At 59.2% G+C, this 5,346-nt stretch overlaps 1 long non-coding RNA gene across 1 annotated transcript; it reads left to right on the top strand.

Moving 5' to 3' along the window:
- The first annotated feature begins 1,478 nt into the window (after positions 1 to 1,478).
- On the top strand, positions 1,479 to 4,018 carry LOC115271819. The gene is made up of 2 exons (XR_003900103.1): positions 1,479 to 2,581; positions 3,532 to 4,018. It is a non-coding gene; the product is annotated as an uncharacterized LOC115271819 (long non-coding RNA).
- The last annotated feature ends 1,328 nt before the right edge of the window (positions 4,019 to 5,346 follow it).

Consider the following 5,346-nt stretch of genomic DNA (forward strand, 5'->3'; position numbering starts at 1 on the left):
ACGGCGTGGGAAGATGGGCGCGGGGCAGCAGGGAGCTGGGGGTCCAGGGCAGAGTGGTTCCAAGCAGCCGTGGTCCCACCCCGGCCCTGGCTGTCGGGCCTAGGAACCCGGCGAGGCTGCCCGGGCCCAGGTCTACTCGTGGTCACGGGCGGCCCGGTGCCCCTGCCCAGAGGCCCTGAGGTGGCGCCGGGATCCTGGCCGGTGCCCAGGGCACCTGTCATCCACACAAGGCCTGTGGAGACGAGCAGCATAAGTCATGCGGGAGCCGGGTCTGAGTGGCCGAGCGCAGGTCTGAGCTCCTTCAGGGGGTGGCCGTTTATCAAAGACCCGTGAACGACCCCCTGGGGACAGGGGTCAAGTTAAATCCAGGACTGAGAAGGGCTATCAGTGATGCTTCCATAGGGCGTCTCACTCCCTGGGAAAATTTAACCAGACAGCCACCCGATTAGAAAATATTAGAACTCATTAGCATATCTTTACCATATCATTAGAATCTACATGATTAGAATATATCAGATACTACTAACTATAAAATGTGATTTTAAATTAAAATATTTTTTAAAGTTCATTTATTTTTGAGAGACAGACAGAGGGTGAGCAGGGGAGGGTCAGAGAGAGAGGGACACACAGAATCCGAAGCAGCTCCAGGCTCTGAGCTGTCAGCACAGAGCCCAATGAGGGGCTTGAATTCATGAACTGTGAGATCATGATCTGAGCTGAGGTCGGATGCTTAACCAACTGAGCCACCCAGGCGCCCCTTTCTTACCCCTTTTGTAGGGCTGGAGCCTGCAGCCGGTCCCAGGGGGGATTCTAATACATGCCAAGTTCCTTGCCTTCTCTTGGTGGATTTTACAGGTGTGGAGAGTCACCAGAGACCGGGTTCTGTTGTTTGTAAGTCCCTCCAGATGGGAGAGAAACAGCTTGACTGTATGTAATAAAAAGTCCCAAATAAGTGTCTTCATGCAGCACGGAAGTTTGTGGCTTCTCCTCCTAAAAGAAGCCTGGAGGTGAGCCGGCTGTGGCCGGTTTGGGGCTCACCCAAAACCCTGTTCCTTCTTTAGTCTGATGGGCCAGCCCGGTGCGCAGTCTCCGTCCTCAGAGATGCCTCGGGGCCCAGAAGGGCTGCGGGAGTCCAGCCATCGCTTGCAAGCTCTAAAGAGCAGTGAGGGGGCGGGGGGGGAAGAGCACAGCTGAGCCAGCCCCCTTTTAGGAGTGTCCCTGGAATCCCACCCAGCACCTCGGAGTGATCCTTACTGGAGAACTAGCAAATTATAGAGGCCACCAGGCACCCCGGTACTTTGCTAAGAGCTCCTTAGCTTCCTTGCTGAATTAATATTGGTGACGACGGAGCCCCACCCAGGAGGAGTCACAGACGGCTAGTGAAGCGTATGAAGAGGTGCCCCGCGTCATGCGTCATCAGGGAACTGCAAAGGACAAAGCAGCGAGACACCGAGACACCGCGACACCCGCATAGGACCGGGCAGGCTCCGAGCCCGACAGCGCCCACTGCTGGTGGGGCCGGGAAGCCCCGGGACCTCCCACTCCCCGGGGGCGGGTGCAGACGGCGGCCCCTGGGAAGCCGGCTTGGTGGGTTCTCACCAGAGTAAACGCACTTCGGCCAGACCGGCTCCGACGGTGCTCCGATACTCCCCGGAGGCGCCATAAGCGAACGTTCCAGAAACCTCCACGCCGCGGCTTTCTTCAGAAAGCCCCCAAGATGCCCGTCGGCGGGGGGAGGGGCGAATGAGCCGGGGCATCCAGACAAGGGGACGGGCTCAGCGCGAAGGAGAATTGAGCTCTCAAGCCACACAGAGACACGGGGAAACTCGGTGCGTCTTACCAAGTGAGAGAGGCCATTCTGGAAGATTCCACACTGCATGATTCCAACCACCTGAGATCCCGGAAAAGGCAGAACTGTGGAGACGGGAAAAAGACCAGGGCCTTCCAGAGGCTAGACACGGGGAGGGGTGAGCAGGGGAAGCGCTGAGGATGTGGACCGACTCCTAGGGCAGCGTCACGGTGGGCACACGGCTTCCCCTATTTGTCCAAACTCACGGAATGGGCATGACATTCCCGGCAACGGGAAAGGCCTGGGGTTGTTGGGGGGAAAGACCCTGAGCTGAAGGCAGAGCTCCTGCCCCTCCATCTGGGGTCGGGGTCAACTGGAACTTTCTAGCATGTTTTCCCAGCCCTAGCCTTTGAATTTCCAAGATATTTTGCCTCTTTCCACGAGCCACTAGGTCCACGGGCCTTGTTCCCAGCGCCTACGTCCTCTGCAAGGTGCCCCGAAAACTTCCCACCGATCACACCCCCCAAGCCCTCCCAGCCCGTGAGCTCTGCCAGCGAGCGGCCCTGACCCGGACAGGTGACCCGGCGATTCCAGAGCCGACCGGAAACTTGTGGGTCGCCTTTCCCTTCCGCCGAGTGGGAATGCCAGCAGGTGAGGGCCCAGCGCGCTGCCGCCTGGCCCTGGGCCTGGCAAAGACGGGGTCTCCTAAGGAGAGAGACGCAGCTGGAACCGCCGTTGGGCGCGGAGCCTTCCTGTGGGGCAGCTCTGCCACCTAAGCAAACACGATGCCAGGTTTGTCCCTCGGTTGCAGACGCTGAGGAACTAACTGAGTGCCTCCTGTTTGCATTCTTCCGAATCGATCAGTCCTTGGCCGCGAGAGGGTAGAGGCCACGAGTGCCTCAGGGGAGGCCCCGCCTTGGGACCGGAAGGCCTTCACGCGGAGGCCCCCCGAATCCTGGGTCACCCCACGAAAGCCGCAGGGGCGGTGACGTCCAAGCCCAAGAGCAGACTGCATGATCGACACACCCCCATCAGCCCCTGGGTTTTCTCAAACTCCAAAGCCTTGCTCCGCCCCTACCTCTACCCCGAGCTCCAGCTCCAGCACATTTTGGGTCCCTGAATAAGCAAGACTTCTTTGCTTCTTTGCCTCTGTTTTCTCTCTTGAATTCCATTGCTTCCCTATAAGCCTGGACCGAGTTCTACTTTCAGAAATGCCCTGAACCGTCACCTCCTCCAGGAAGCCCTCCCTGATCTACCCTAAGGCACGACCCAGGCCACCCTTGGTGGTAACCTTGCATCCCAGCGTCTCCCCAGTAGGACCTGCCACCTCCTGTCCTGTGGTTGTCTTCATTCCTCGGCCTCGCTTATGTGGCCAGATCGCAGCAGGGCAGAGAGCCAGGCTCCTTGGACATGGCTGACCTACTCTGAGTGGTTTTTGAGATGGCTCATGACATCGGAGCCCCTTGGAGGTTTCCGTGTCATGAAGGAGCCCCAGGTCCCTCCCACATGCGGGGCTGGGCAGGGGGCAGCGGGGCATCCTTGCTGGTGTCGTCCTCTCCTTGTCCCCATTGTCTGTCACGGTCACGTGCTCCTGGGGTGAGGTCAGGCCCCGGGAGGGTCTCCCTCCTCACAGGACCCCCTGCCAAGACTTCTGTCCACCCAGGGCCCGCTCTGAGCCAGGAGGGGTCTGATTCACTGCGAATATCCCAGTGAGAGTGAGACCGTGGGTGTGTGTCCCTTAGGAGCGCTGCCTACGGGCTGACTTTGTCACCTGGGACATGAAGAGCTGGACATCAAAAGGCCTGGAGCGCATGGGCCTGACCACGTTATTGCCCCCAAGAATGGGACCGTCTGTGACAAAACAGCTCGGTTACAACGGGGAAGAACGCGTGGCCGCCCGCGGCCGAGAGGCCCTGCCCCAGTGGCTCTCAGCTCCGGAGCGACAGGGAAGGAGACGCCGGGGGTGTCACACTCAGCGTCCTCCTACGGACACACCACCGATGGCGTGAGGATTCGAGATGAAAAGGGCGTTTAAAAGCCCCGGGAAAGGGGGCTGGGCCGTGGAGCAGACTCCTGGCTGGACACCTGGGCAGTGACCCACGGGGCACTGCCAGCGGGTCGGGAGTGGGGAGCAGCGACTGTGCTCAGAAAACAGCCCGGAAGGAGGGGCTGAGGACCCGGGAAGAACCCCTTCATCGGAAGCTAGTATTTATAAAAACTTCACTCTGTGTCGTGTCTTTTATGTTTCCTCAGGGGCCCCAGAGCATATGTATTATTATCCCTATTGTACAGATGAATAAACTGAGGCTCGAAATGGGCCAGCCCCTTGCCCAAAGCCACACGGGCCCACAGGCTCAGCTGCACTGCCAGCCCTCGGTCAAAACGATCATTGGAACTCCGTGGCGTTCCACGTTTGGCGGCCGTTCTGGACGAACCCAGTTCAGTCACTTGAAGAGCTGGTGGGGATCACAGGTCGCGGTAAAAAGTACCAAGAGTCAACTTCTCAGTGTTGCCCAAGGTCATGCCTGCAGTCTGGAGGGGTCCTGGGGTGGAGTGGCGGAAAGCTGCTTGCGAGCCCCCTCCCAGGCCCATCCGAGATGACAGTATGTGTGGGGCAAGGGAGGAGCATGTCATCTGCCAAACACCCAGCACCTGGGCTGTGGGGGCCAGCCTCGCGTCTCTGGGGAGGGAGGCCCCCGCTTCCTTCTCTGTGCAAACACCTCCAGCGTGCTGTGCGCCGTGGCCTCCTGATTCCCGGCCCCTGTGAACGTGACCTTATTTGGAGAAAGGTCTTTGCAGACGTGATTAAGTGAAGGATCTCGAGATGAGATCATCCTGGCTTCACTGGGTGCCCTAAATCCAACGACAAATGTCATCACAGACAGAGGCCCTCCATGTGAAGACACAGGCAGAGACCGAGCAGGTAGGGGGAGGGGTGGTGCCATCTACAAACCAAGAAGCGCCAGGAGTTGCTGGTCCGACCACCAGCAGCGGGGGAGGGGCCTGGACCAGGCTCCCTGGAACGCTCCGGAAGGAGTGAGTCCTGCTGACCCCTTGCCTGGGGACAGGTGGCCTTCAGGCTGTTAGAGAGTGAGCTCCTGTTGCGTTTTCCCCCAAGTTGGTGTCACTCGGCACTCGGAGGAAGGTCACCCGCCAGCCCGGGCCCAGAAGCGCGCACCTCGTGCAGCCCGGACACGGCCGCCGGTGCTCGCGGGGGTGGATCGGGCCAGCCGTTCCCGGGGGCAACCCGTCCGTGTCCCCGGAGCCTCCCATGCGGGCACGCCCTCCCTTTGAGCTGGAACTTCGGCTCGTGGGACCCCATCCCCGAGGTGCCAGCAGACAGGTGACCGCCAGAGGATCGCCTCAGATAACTGTTTACAAAGTGGAGACTTTTAAATATATTGGTTAAATATGTTGGGAGGTATCAGCTCAAGGAAAAGCTAGGGGTGTTTTTACACCGATCAGACCGATGGCTGTTTTGACTTGGAAAGATGTTTGATGCTCACCGTGTATTGTTAAGTGCGTGTGATCCCAAGTCCGCGAAGTCCTAGAAGAGG

This window comes from Suricata suricatta, chromosome 11 (genome assembly GCF_006229205.1).
Source record: "Suricata suricatta isolate VVHF042 chromosome 11, meerkat_22Aug2017_6uvM2_HiC, whole genome shotgun sequence".
In the NCBI taxonomy this organism is placed as follows: domain Eukaryota; kingdom Metazoa; phylum Chordata; class Mammalia; order Carnivora; family Herpestidae; genus Suricata; species Suricata suricatta.